This window comes from Acomys russatus, chromosome 30 (assembly GCF_903995435.1).
Source record: "Acomys russatus chromosome 30, mAcoRus1.1, whole genome shotgun sequence".
NCBI classification, from domain to species: Eukaryota; Metazoa; Chordata; class Mammalia; order Rodentia; family Muridae; genus Acomys; species Acomys russatus.
Genome location: NC_067166.1, coordinates 26,237,409 through 26,252,052, shown reverse-complemented (window position 1 = coordinate 26,252,052; position 14,644 = coordinate 26,237,409). Strand labels below are relative to the sequence as shown.

The 14,644-nt window shown below is 38.4% G+C and overlaps 1 protein-coding gene across 7 annotated transcripts in view; it reads left to right on the top strand.

Annotated features, from left to right (window-relative positions):
* The window catches only part of Ssbp2 (single stranded DNA binding protein 2), a 249,109-nt gene that overhangs the window by 160,843 nt on the left and 73,622 nt on the right, over window positions 1–14,644 (top strand). The gene's annotated exons all lie outside the window — the stretch shown is intronic.

Sequence of the window (14,644 nt, the reverse complement as noted above, 5' to 3'; positions counted from 1 at the left end):
AGTATTTTTACCCTTTATTTTAGCAATTTAATGTGTGTGTGTGTGTGTGTGTGTGTGTGTGTGTGTGTGTGTGTGTGTGTGTGTTTATAGTGGTTGGTATTCTGTGTTTCCTAGTTATGGAGTTTGGCATCTGACATTAATTAAGAGAAATTTTGTTTTTGATGCCTCATACACTGCGTCTGTCTTTATTATTATATTATTCCATTTATATTATACTTTTTGCAGCTGTCCAGTTCTTGGATATTCTGCTCTGTTACTTTGTTTTATTCTGTTTTAGTGGTTTTCTTCTTGCATTCCTGTTTTCGAGATTGTCAGACTCATAGCTTTCCATTAGCCGTGGAAGGTAGAGGAAAACAGAGTAATATGTCCCCTAGACTATTGTGAGTTGTCTTTTTTATTTATCTTTTAAGAAATAAGGTAGGGTCATTTGCTTTAAAGTTATTTTTAAAAGTAACATGCATACATTTGTGCTTATAAATAAATATCAGCAACCTAAAAATATGGGATTAGGAAAGAAATGGTAGAGATGTATAGAGAAGCAGGGTTGCTCTATGGAAAGGACAATGGAAATATTGATTATTGTAAGAATGACAAAAATGTCAAAAATATTTATTTGTCCACCTCTGTGCTTCCCGACATGCTTCCCTTGATGCAATGTCCCACTGGCCTCTGAAACACCTGATTATATATCAAGTAAACTTGATGTAAAAGATGGTAATAATAATAGCTAATACTTATCGATTCCACATTTTATGTAAGACCCTATTCTAATGGCTTCATCTAAACTCATCCACTGACTCCCTGAGCAATGCTGTATCTCAGTGGTGTCAGCATGTACATTCCCTTTAGAAGAAGTCATTGCATAGCTACAGCAATGGAAGTTTCATACGGGAGCCACATGCGTGTTGTCTTGCTTCTGACTCTGTCTTTTACATTGTGCTATGTGATCTGAGTCTTGACTTGATAATTTCCTGGCCCCTTTTTCATTCTTTTAAGTTAATACCAATATCAAAATATAAAACACATTCCAACTGTTTAGAGGCCCACAGTCTTTAAAAATGACAGGCCTTAAAAGCTCAACCTCTTTAACATATCCAAAGTTTCTCAAAACCTTCAAACTTTCCCTGAAACTCCAAAGTTTACCTAAAAATTTAAAGGTTTTTGATTTTGGGCTCTTATTTTAAGAAAATGTTCCTTTTATTTCAAGAAGGAAGAAAAAGGCACATTCATAGTCAAATCAAAGAAAACTCAGAATTGAATCGTATAAAAAGTTCACTGTTGACAGTGTGGAACTCATGACCCTCTGGGTTCCAGAGAGCCTGGGCAGCTCCACGTGCCTGACGCTGCCATTCGCAGCTCACACAGCTCTCCTTAAAGGCTCAGACAAGCTTCATTCAACACCATCTGCTCTCCTCGTTGGTGGTCCCATAGTCCTGGCATCTCCAATAGGCTGCGCCTTCACTAATATCCCTTCCTGGGCTATTTTCAGGATTTCTAACCCTTGCATGGGATGCTGTGACTCAGATAATTGCTTTCATTTCTGTATCATGGTATTTGTTGTCTATTTTCCTAACCTAACAACCCAATCCATTTTAAATGTTGATGTCCCCACTTACACTTTTCTTTCTCATTCTTCTCTTTTTACTGTTGGAGAACTGTCCACATCATTATTATTGAGGTTCTTAAAAATTAATTCAGTTCTTGTGAAAATATAATTCTCATTCACTCATTGAATCCTGTATGTCTTGATATTCAACAATTTCTATTAACAGTATCATCTCATGTGTCCAGCTTTCCCCTGATTATCAAGGAATTATTTTCTGTCTCCTTCAGGTCTGCAGTATTTGCTTCCTCACGGATTTTTAGCGTTGCTACTCTAATGAGAATTTTAAAAATTCCTTTCTAACATTGTATTTTTTCTTTAAGACTTAACCAGAATTATTTCCCATGAAACTAATTCATTGTTCGACTGCCTTCTTCTTAGTGTGCACTCTCACAGGGTCTTACACATTCTGTTCCAAGTTACCATGGGTGACGTCAATAGGCTTTTGGCTGCTTATGTATTTGGAGAGCGTTAGCCTGTTCTTAAGGGGTGGAAGATAGGTGACAATGCATCTGTTAAAGCATAAACACGCAAATGATTTCATAGCATCTTTTATTGAAGCAGTGACACCAGTGCTACTTATAGTAATTACCGCCCTAACCTAAATGATGTTTATTCAGAGAGATTTCTCTTTCTACCCAACTTTAATGCTACTTAAGGAGTTAGAAAGAACACTGTATGGGTGGATTTACTTCTAGTGTGTTTTTTATCTATGTAAAGTGCCAAGTCTAAGGTAGAAAGGATGCTGGGCAAGGTGGGCATTTTGTGCTGTGGAAATGCTGTTCTTATGTATCTGTTATGTCTAGTTTTCCAATCTTGGTTACAAATCTGAGTTTTCATTTGCTCTGAATTGTTCACTATGATTTTGAATTTATTAATGTCTTTGTAGTTTTGTCAGTTCTACATTAACTCTCTTAAATGCATTAAAGGTTATAATTTGCTTATGAATTATTCCTTTTTGCCTTAACTCTTATTTTGATAAAGCATCTAATTTGATTTAGTTGGGTAGCGTACCATTTGTGATTCTACAGTGAAAGAAATTATTATTTTATGGCTTCATTTATAAGCAGTGTTTAAAATCATGTTCACTTAATGGCTAGCTATGTCTTGGTACCATATATTAGACCCTGATCTTAAAAATGAGTTATATGGTCATCTTTCAGTACTCAGATGAAATGATTCTACAAATTAGTTGGCATTTTATGTGTACCAGCATCCTTGAATCATCATCTATGGGGAATGTTAACATGAAGCTCATATAATTTGTCCAATGTTACTCTTCTTCAAACTACATGCAACTACTAGGAAATAATAAAAAAAAAAAGTATGAATTAATTTGGCTTCTACCAATTTTCTTCCAAGAACCTGAAATACTTGCCTGGTGTAAAAAAAAAATGTATGCTGTTTTAGAATTTGTATACATATTGATTTGTAAATGGCCTAACATTTATTTCAGCAAAAACCAAAATATCAACATAATAAACTCAGGTTTAGTTTAGCCAACTTTTACCATCTTATTGCTCAGAATGAGTGCCACCTACAGAAGAAAAAAGATTGGTCTGGCTTCTTAGGACAGTTTTCACTTAGAAAACAGAAACTTTAAATATAATGTGGTAGATGCTACAGAAAAGTAATGCAAGGATTATAGGAATCATGTATCAAGATTTAAAAAAAATTTTTTTATTAATTTATTCTTGTTACATTTCAATGTTTATCCCATCCCTTGTATCCGCCCATTCTTCCCTCCCTCCCATTTTCCCCTTATTCCCCTCCCCTATGACTGTTCCTGAGGGGGATTCCCCTCCCCCCATATGCTCATAGGGTATCAAGTCTCTTCTCGGTAACCTGCTGTCCTTTCTCTGAGTGCCACCAGGTCTCCCCCTCCAGGGGACATGGTCAAATGTGAGGCACCAGAGTACGTGAGAAAGTCAGACCCCACTCTCCACTCAACTGTGGAGAATGTTCTGACCATTGGCTAGATCTGGGTAGGGGTTTAAAGTTTACCGCCTGTATTGTCCTTGGCTGGTGCCTTAGTTTGAGCAGGACCCCTGGGCCCAAATCTGCCTGTCATAATGTTCTACTTGTAGGTTTCTAGGACCCTCTGGATCCTTCTACTTTGCTGTTCTCCCATGCTTCTCTCATTTAGAGTCCCAATAGGATGTCCTCCCCTCTGTCCCAGTTTCCTGGTAAGTGAAGGTTTTCGTGGGACATGCCCTTTGGGCTAGTATGCAGATATAAGTGAGTATATACCATTTGAGTCTCTCTGCTTCTGAGTTAACTCACTCATTATGATCATTTCTAGCTCAATCCATTCATCCACAAATTTCGGGAATTCCTTGTTTTTAATAGCTGAGTAGTATTCCATAGTGAATATGTACCACAGTTTGTTTATCCATTCATCTACTGATGGACACTTAGGCTGTTTCCATGTTCTGGCTAATATGAATAAGGCTGCTATGAACATGGTTGAGCAAATTTTCTTGTTGTGTGCTGGAGCATCTTCTGGGTATATTGCAAGAAGTGGAATAGCTGGGTCTTGAGGAAGCCCTATTCCCATTTTTCTGAGATAGCACCAGATAGATTTCCAAAGTGGCTGTACTAGTTTGCATTCCCACCAGCAATGAAGTAGTGTTCCTCTCTCCCCACATCCTCACCAGCATGTGGTGTTGCTTGAATTTTTGATCTTAGCCATTCTGATGGGTGTAAGATGGAATCTCAGAGTTGTTTTGATTTGCATTTCCCTGATGACTAAGGAGGTTGGCATTTCCTTAAGTGTTTCTCAGCCATTTGATATTCCTCTGTTGAGAATTCTCTGTTTAGTTCCAAGCCCCATTTCTCAATTGGGTTATTCGGTTTGGTGGTGTTTAATTTCTTGAGTTCTTTATATATTTTGGATATTAGACCTTTGTCAGATGTAGGGTTGGTGAAGATCTTTTCCCAGTCTGTAGGCTGTCGCTTTGTTCTCTTGACAGTGTCTCCTGCCTTACAGAAGCTTCTCAGCCTCATGAGGTCCCATTTATTAATGGTTGACATTAAGGCCTGGGCCCTTGGTGTTCTGTTCAGGAAGTTGTCTCCTGTGCCAATATGTTCCAGGCTCTTCCCCACTTTTTCCTCTAAGTGGCTTAGTGTCTCTGGTTTTATGTTGAGGTCTTTAATCCACTTGGATTTGAGTTTTGTGCAAGGTGACAAATATGGGTCCAGTTGCATTTTTTTACACATAGCCCTCCAGTTAGACCAGCACCATTTGTTGAAGATGCTATCCTTTTTCCATTGAATGGATTTGGCTTCTTTGTCAAAAATCAAGTGACCATATGTGTGTGGATTCATCTCTGGGTCTTCGATTCGATTCCACTGATCAACCAGCCTGTTGCTGTGCCAGTACCATGCTGTTTTAATCACTATTGCTTTATAGTCCATGTATCAAGATTTATTGTTTGTTAATGTGTAGATCATGAATGTAGAAAGGGGACCCTGAGAGGAAGAGAAGACCGTTAGATAGAGATGGGGGTGGGGGTTGGGATAATGGACTATGTGTGATGTGAAACTAGATGCTGGGTATTGTGGGGAGGAGACAGTGGAAGGGCAGTGGGGGTAAAGCAGGGACAATGGTGCAGGACAGAAAGGAGCAAAGCATGCATGGAAATGCCGTAATGAAGTCCATTGCTGTGTTAAAATAATTCAAAGCCCGGCTAAAGCCCTCTCGTGCTCCCTGTTGATCTTCCTTACTGTTTCTCATGCACCCTCGATCTCTGCATGTACTAGCATATACCTACACCTACCTCCTTGTCCTTTCGTCAGCGTTCCTCCTGCCTCTGCTCCCCAACTACTCAGCACACCAACATACCCCTTGCATTGAGCCAAGTTTATATTTTAAAAAGCCATATTTAAGGTTCTGTTTTAAGAATCTTCCACCCAGCCTTATTTCACTGTTTCCCAAGAACTGTACCAAAGGAACTTTATCTACGTATAAAAAGGAAATTCACCCCTTTAAGGATGAAAACTCCTCAGCATGAGAATGTCATAGCATATGTGATACAGTGTGTAAAGAAAAGTCCAAAGCATTATTCTAAGCATTTTAAGCGACAACATGAGGGAGGGGTAGGAACAGACTCTAGGACCCAGCATCCCTCTGTAGCTTAGGATTGGAGAGATGTTGAGGCTTTTAAGCATCTTTATGAAGAGCACAGGTGTTCATCTTTTTCAGGTTCACACTTGAATATCAGTGGTTCCTTTGGAGCTCATTAGCACAGGGTTAGAAAGAGAATCACAAAGTGTGGTACATTATGTTTCAGCCACTGTTCCACAAGAGTCTGTTTTTGTTTTTAAAACAACTCACTATCACACTTAAAATACTCTGAAACAAGCCAGGCAGTTGTGGCACACGCCTTTACTCCTAGCACTTAAGAGGCAGATGCAGACAGATCTCTGTGAGTTCGAGGCCAGCCTGGTCTACAGAGTGAGTTCCAGGACAGGCAGGGCTGCACAGAGAAACTCTGCCTTTAAAAACAAACAACTAGAACAACAACAACGACAACAAATCATGTTGCTTCTATGTTCTAAAAGGGAGAACCAACTATTGGTTGAATTTCCTGTTTTTTGTTGAGTTTACTGTACTTTGTATAGATATGATCTATTCTTAGGATCTTTGTTAATATAATTTAAAGCTCCCTTCAAAGTACTACACAGGTTAAAAACCTTCCTATGCAGTTATCCTTTATCTGTACGCTTCTATGTGCTGACCTATGATGGTGCTTGGTTTTGCTCCATGAAGCAATTAAGTAGTTTAAAACCCAGTAGCCAAGAGTTTGCAGGCCTTATGAGAGGAAAGGTGAGGCCCATGCTTGCACATGTGCGCAGGTTCAGTGATGTAATTACTGTTTCAGAGTGAATAGAGACAATTATTTTCATTTGCTAATTTATTTTCATTTTGTGCCCTTTTGTAAGCTGTTTGCCCTGTCCTCTTTAAATAGGCATTAAAAAAACCTAAGTAATAAAACTTTGGCTCAATCTCTTCTTGAGTTCCTTTCTTATGGATAGTTCCTAACTATTGAAAGACATATTCAGTGATAGGAATCTTCCAAGTTCTTATAATAAAATAATTCAAATGTTTTATTTAAAAATCCATTACAGTTCTGATTGATCATGTTTCCTAGTTTATTCTGGGTAAAAATTGGAGTAGTTTATTAGTTATATGCTATTTCAGATCTGGCTAATGGTATGACTAAGGAAAATAGATTTGAGAGCTGTTAGCTTTAAATTTCTTCCTAGGAGTTTAATATTTGTAGATAGCAAAAAGAAAAGCATGTTTTTAAGGAGATATACTGGTTTTTGTTTGTTTGTTTATGTCTTATAGCTGTGGTCTTGCTGTGTATCACAGGCTAGCCTTGAATTCCTAGTATTTTCCCACCTTGTCTTTCTAAGTACTGGGACTATAAGCAGATGCTGCCTCACCCAAACAAATGTCCATCATATGTAATTGTAAGCTAAGCTATAAATGATAGGTCTTGAAAATGAGTGCTATGAGTATATTCTCAAATACAGATCAGTACTGAAATAAAAATGTCAGTGATTTAGTTCATGCTGTTGATACAGACTGTAGCTCCACAGTTGTTGTCTGCTCTCTGACAGAGATTTTTTCAGAAGAGCTTCTTCAGTTGAAGGGCTGAGGCAGTGATTTTAGAACAGATGTGTCTTAGATTCTAAGTCAAGAACACTCTAGAATGATGGGATAAGCAAATAAAGCAAATCCTACTGCAAACCATTGTTAGGAAGTCCATGTGCCTTGGAGATTGTGTAGCAGGCACTTGTAGTGATGTGTGCGAGTGTGCATCATCACCACAGTTGGGTGACGATGGGAATGCCCTGCAGGTGCGAAGACATGTATGTATCAGGCAGACATGACACAAAAATATAGATAGAAGAACCACATTGTCCAGGGACTCTGGCTGCAGCGCACACGGACTCTGTTAGAAGTCTAGCTGTCCACTCATTCTTTCCAAATGATATGAAGAAAGAAACGTAGGATACTAGTTTGGGCCTCTGAGACACTCCAATACTAGCTCGGTCAGAATGAACCAACCCAGTAAATAAAGGGAATGGACACTGTTCGAGAGCTAAAACTAAGACCAGGTCCTGCTCATTCTGAATCAGATATAAGGCCAGAACAGGTACCGTCAGCACAGTGGACTGGATTGAGGAATCACAAACAGTGTGTGTGTGTGTGTGTGTGTGTGTGTGTGTGTGTTTCCCTACCCTAGGACTGAGAAGTCTGGGCAGGCTTGGTAGGCTGTCATGACAGTCAGAAGGTGGGGCGGTGGTGGGGGTGGGGTGGTAGAGACACAGCTGGCAGCTACAGGAGGACATGCTGCATGTGGCATTTTCTTCCCTCTATGCTCTGCCACTGTCCCCATGGAAGGAAGAAACCTGATTGACCTCAGCAAGATGCAGAGCCAGTTATAGAAGTGTGACAGCAGAGGGGCCGCAAAAGCCAGTGTGGTTTAATGTCAGATTTAGTTTAGTTTGCTTATTCTTGACTAGGACATTGATTTAATGAAATTCATATGATGAGGAAATATATAGTCTGCAACAGGCAAACTACAATCAGTTCCAGAGATCTTTAAAGCTACTTACTATCTAAATGTCCTTTGAACAACATTTTTCAAAAGCGAAATGGTAATTTAGAGATGGAGGTGTGCTAGTTTTTATTTCCCCTCCAGAGTTCTTTCCAGATTTCAAAACCAATATACCTGCATCTTCAACAGCCATTTAGAACAAGCTTAAAAGAACCCAACGTTGCCTGCTTACAGTGGATACAACAATAGTCTAGATTGTCTACACTGCAATCTCTGCCCATTTCACAGAGATGAACTTCATGTGTGAGCCTCCTGGGCACAAGCTGATTAGAAGCACAAGGAGAAATGGAGAAACAGCAGCTGAGGGGAGACATGTTTGAACGAAAGCATAATAAATGAAAATTAGAAAAAAGTTAAAGATCCAAAGTCAACAAATAAAAGTATAGACAGAATACTGATGTCTTGTCAATGGAAAAATCATAAGAACATTATTTAACATATTCCTTGATATTGGAGGCATGGCTTAGCTGGGCTGCAGTTGGAAAACTAGAAATTAGAATCTAAAACATCCAGTCGTTCGTACATTAAAGTGTCTCTGGTTACATCTACAAGGCCGGGCATTGTTCTCATTTCCCCCTAATTCAGTTGGCAATATTATTTTGGACTAGCAAAATAAGATTGTATTCAGATGATTAAAAAAAAAAAAGAATAAGTATCAACATTGGTCCTTGCAGATACAAACATAGATAAATTCAGCATAAAATTTATTGCTTTATAGTCTTTATAGTTAGAAAACAGAATAAAGTTGCTTAGTTAATATGTTTGAAAATGGACAATAAAGTTTAACAAGTGAAGTAAAAATACATTGTTTTCAAATAAACGTATTAGTAAAATAGGAAAAGCAACCAGTAGATCAGTTTGTGGCAAAGATAATGAAGAGAATGATAGTTTACTTCAGGGTTTTTAAAAAAAGAAAACAGCAAACTGTCGAGACAATCCTTCCGCTGTAGGCAGACTGCGGCTGTGAGGAAGCAGAGCTAAAGGGCGACTGGGTGCTCCGCTCTTGTGTGGAATGGGATTTAGCTGTACTGTAGAAACTGTATCTCTACAACATGTGGGCCTAGAAAGGGAACTGGCCTCTTTCCCTACTTCCATCATCAAGAAGGGGAGGGTTGGGGAGCTGGAATGCTGCTCCTCTGGCGGGAGTGCTCCTATGGTGGAGGAAGGGGAAGGTAGACTTCCGTGGTCTCCTAATCACTCTCCCTCCTCTATGAAAGGAGAGCTTTGTAAAGAATGCAAAAATAATGTGAATATGGGTAAAGTTAAATGTGTCAGTGAAATGAAATGTTTGGAAACAACTAAATGAACAAATTGACACCTGTATAAGTGCAAAATATAAAAGGAACATCGGCTGAGGTTCTTTCAAAAATACTCTTGTCTTCAAGAACGTTATTTTGTTTATAAATCTGATTTTTTTTTCTGGTTTTCTGAGGCAGGGTCTTACCATGTAACCCTTGGCTGGCCTAGAACTTGAAATGTAGATCAGGTTAGACTTGAACTCACAAAGATCTGCCTGTCTGCCTTCCAGATGGTGGCATTAAAGATGTGTGCCACCACACTAGGCATATTCAAGAAATTTTAACTGCTATACATCTTTAAACTGTACTGTTTACATTAAATTGAAGTATATATAACCCTTTGCTCTTAACTTGTTTTTAAAAGGCAGATGTGATACTCACTTTTGAAAAATACAAAATAGCAAAGAGTATGTCAGACCTGTCTGATTTAGAATGTAGTTGTAAAAGCCCCATATATCCACCAACAAATAACCTTCAGTACCTATTTATAGAGTTCCTCTGATGATCAAGCAGGGCTTACCTTATACAGTGAGGACTTAAGACAGTTATCAATATGTGATTACTTATGGCATGTTTCTCAGAAGAAAACTAAATACCTATCAAGTGGAAATGAGAAAGTTTCTTATTCCTGGTTTCATTGAAAATTGTGTTTTCACAGGACAAGACATACATAGACAGATTTCCTAATATAGTAAAACTATTGTGAGACAGTAAGCAGACTGTTTAAGTGTATCTTGAGTTATAATTAATATGGCCAGAGAGCTACTATCACCATTTTAAGATTTTTCTTTAAAATGCTGATACATGACTGGTGTTTGTTGTGTTGCCATAAAATACCCAAGATGAGAAATTTAGAAAAAACAAAAACCTATGGCACAGCCTGGAGACCAGGAAGTCTGAGACTGAGCACTGACACCTAGTGGTAGGACGTTCTTGCTGTGTCCTTATTTGAGGAGGGCAGAGGAGCAGAGAAAATGAACCCAGTCCTTGAAAAGAATTGCATAGACCTGTTTGTTAGAAAGGGCGGACTGTCCATACCCATCACTTCTTAAAGGTGAGCGCTTACCTCATTTGCATTCACAGCGCATGAATTTGGGAGGAGACATAACTGAAATCCTAGAGGCTTAAAATAGTACAGATGACATAATAAAACCAATGGGCTTGTTTCTTTTAATCTCCTTTCAATTTCTGATCCATATCTCTGCTCTGTTTTTGCAGTTATTATTTTACAATTTTACATATTCTTAATATTTTTCTGTTCCACCAAATACAGGTTTTACATCTCGATCCTCACTGTATAATTTGGAGCTGGTTCCCCAGGAGTCTTTGTAACTCAAACAAGTGATTTCTAGATGTATAAAATCTTAATAAAAGCCGATTTTGCTTTATGAGAGAGTGAATCTTTTCAGCTTCGCGTCTACTGTTTTGAAACCTCTTAGAGGCTTATGGACCTCCTTCTCTCTACATTACTCAAATATTAAAACTGACGATTTGATAAAATGTGTATTAGGATACACATATCTGAAAAATAATGTATTGAAAGCATACAACTGAATTGAATGAAAGACACAACAAAATGACATGCTTGATTCTGAATGGAAGTCTTACATGTTCAGTTTAGTTACAAGAAATACCCCAAGATCTTATTGTATGTTTTTCTTTTATTAAGATAGGAAGCTATTATAAAAATCAACCAAAACAATTATATAATAAAGGATATTGCAAGAAACTCTAGTGAGAATTCATGTAATTCCAATGAAATTGATCCTTTGTGGTAGTTTTAATATAATTAAGCCATTTACCCTTGTTATGTAGCTACACAGGCTTCTACACACTTCTGGGTTAGGACCAGTTGTAACTTTCTGTTCATTCGTAGACCATGGGTTAAGTCTGCCTCGTGTATTAAAAGCAAATGTGAACTCAAGAAATTTAGAACTTCCTTCTAGAAGCTTTAATTCAACTAGCTTGATTCCTTACCAATTAAATGCTTATTCTATTTAGATAGACACTGTATATAAATTAGCATGGTGGTCAGGTGGAGTATTACTGTTGGACAGTACTGACAAAACCAATTAGTAGACCTCTATGATATTAACGGAGAAGCATCAGTGGGTGAACAAAATGGTGCCCTAAGCTGGATCACATAATGTAATAATAGGAGTGAGCTTGTTAGTTAAGCCCAGCAATGCTGAATGAGCAGTGTATGGGCCAGACCGTGGTCCACAAAGTAAAGCTTAGGTCAGAATGATCTGGAGAAGTACGTGCATAATTTCTAATACTGTGGGTTTCGTATCTGTAAAAGAGGATAAAGATACCTCTCACCTCAAATGACTGGCTAGCTGTGCTATGTGCCGTAAGTGGTATAGTTATCAGACTCCTGATTTTCAGGGTAACCTTACCATTGTGTGTGAAGCATAGATGTTGAAAGTGAAGAATCCTCACTTGTGCAGTAAGAATTTGGTATGCCTTGACATGTAAGGAGGAGAGTCTAGCCACAGGAAAAGGAGCTTGGCGGCATATGCCTGTAATCCCAGCACTTGGGAGGCAGAGGCAGGAAGATCAGGGTTCAAGGCCCCCTTTAGGTCTGTAGTGGGATCTAGGCCAGTCTGGACTACATGAAACTACTGCATGAGAAGCTATATTAAACACACACACACACACACACACACACACACACACACACACACACACACACACGGGGTAAGGGTGGGGAGGGAGGGATGGAAAAGGGGAGGAAGGAGAGATAACCACCAAGACTATAACAGGCTCATTTAAGCTGAAGGCTACACTTTCAGAACTGTCATCCCTACCCTCTTCTCTGAGGTACCCCTCTGTTTTTTCTGTTTACCTTGGATCAGATCACAAATACCTATTTTCTCCTTTATTTATTTTTCTTATTGTCTTTCTCCCCTTGCTAGGAATTAGCCTTAAAGCAAGGTTTTATTTCTGTATGTTCTCTGCTGTATTGACACTCAAAAGTCCTTGACTAGAGTGAGAAAGCCAAGAAAGTGAATATTTTCCTGAACTTGCAAAATACATTTAAGATCACAAAATATCCATAGAGTATGTCACAAACTACATATATTATAAAGATTTTTCAAGAAAAAACTAGCAAATACCTGTAGACGGTGTAGTCTGGAGAAAACCAATCCATCAAATGCTGAAGTGTGACTCTTACCTTTCGTTAGTACATTCTTGACCTGTTGGTAATACCAGTTTTATTTTTCTAATATAGGGAAAAAAACTTACCAGTATACTTTTTGTCCAACTAGAACTGATGAAAAAATAGTTTTGAATTATGCAGTCTCAAGGACAGAGATCAAATCCTATTTCCTAGACCAGGCTGTAATTGTACATATTTTAGCTAATTGGGTTGTGATTGAAAATGTTGCCCCAACAGTGTATTAAAATATTATGCAAATTTAGTTAAGTGAAAAAACAAACAGTTTACTCTCTTTTCTTTACTTTTTATTTTTTTCAAGAGAGTCCTTGTGTTCCTTAGCTGTCCTGGACTCGCTTTATAGACCAGGCTGGCCTTGAACTCACAGAGATCCTTCTGCCTCTGCCTACAGGCGTGCGCCACTGCACCTGGCTTGCTTTCAAAATTTTAAAAGATCGTTTGTGACAATGTGAAAAATGAAAGGAAATAATTGCTGGTAAGGGCCGCCTTGGGTAATAGTATGTTTTGCTGTATGCCTTCCTTAGATGTGCTCATGCACTTTGTGTCTGAGACGTTGCTTCCTCTTTTGTATTCATATCCTGGGGTGTAGTGATATTTGGATTCATAAGTAAGTGTGAAGATCACTGTTCCATCCTCAAGAGCCAGAAACTATGCACTGGAATGTACTAAGATACACTATCTTCTGTGGGCGACAAGCGTATGGATGGATGCACCAGTGTACACAGAGAGGCAGGCAGCGTGTATGTAACTGTGGGACCTGCTTGGACCTTTTTTTTCCCCCCACAGCAAAGCTGTTAAATCTCAGACTGGTGTGTCTTGGCCTCTCTGGTACCTTTGCAATAAAGTCCTTCAGAGTCCTCTCTTGCTGCTGTCTTGAAATATGCAGTACATGTAGCTAACTACAGTTGCACTACTGTTTAATATACTACCAGAACTTCCCTCCGGAATCCGGCTGTGCGCTGTACTTGTTCAACAACTTCTTCCCCTACTCTCTTTCTCCTCCTCTAGCCACCTTCTAATCTCAACTTTATGAGCTCTTTGAATTCCGCATTTGCATAAGGTCATGTGGTATTTGTCTCTCTGCCCTGCTTTATTTGAACTGCACAGAATGTCCTCAGGTCCATCCATGCTGTCACCTTTTGTGTAGAGCTAAATAAAGTTCCATTGTGTATATGGGCCACGTTTTCCCTATTCATTCATTTATCAGTGAACGTTTAGGTTGATTCTATATTTTGGCTATTATGAACAGTGCTTCAGACAAAACAGGATGCAGATGTCTCTCTAGCACAATAGTTTCTTCCCTTCTGGATGTACACACCATAGTAACGCTGTCAGCTGGTGTGTTAGTTCTGATCTTTCTCTGAAGACCTTGCAGATGTTCTGCCATAAAGGTGGCACTAGTTTACCTCTCCATCTGCTCCCTTCTTGAGTATTTCTAGGACTTTAAATGTTTTTAATCAAATTGAAAAATGAAATTCACAATTACAGAACAGTTTTATGTGTACATGATGTGTATGAAAAAGAAATCTATAACCCTGATTTGACGACAAAGAATCCAAACCAAAGGTTTAATTTTTTTCATATGCCTGTCTAATGAAATGCTAGGGTTTCCTGAAAAGTTTATAAATGAAGTAAATTTTGAATATTTCAATCTGATATTTTTAAATAAATTGTATGAGATCAGTGTCTTCAAGTCTAATTTAATTTTTTTCTTCAATCTCCTATTTGCATTTTTATCTTCACCACCTTACACTTTATATTTTGGGTAATGATTGTAACATATTAAAAGTGCATAATATATGGCTATCTGTAGGCAGAAAGTTAATTATACCTGTTTATGACGTAGTTAAGTATGATCTAAATAAAAGGTCTTTCTTCCAGTCTTTGTGATCATCACGCACAGGCTTTTTTACCTGTCTGCACATTCATC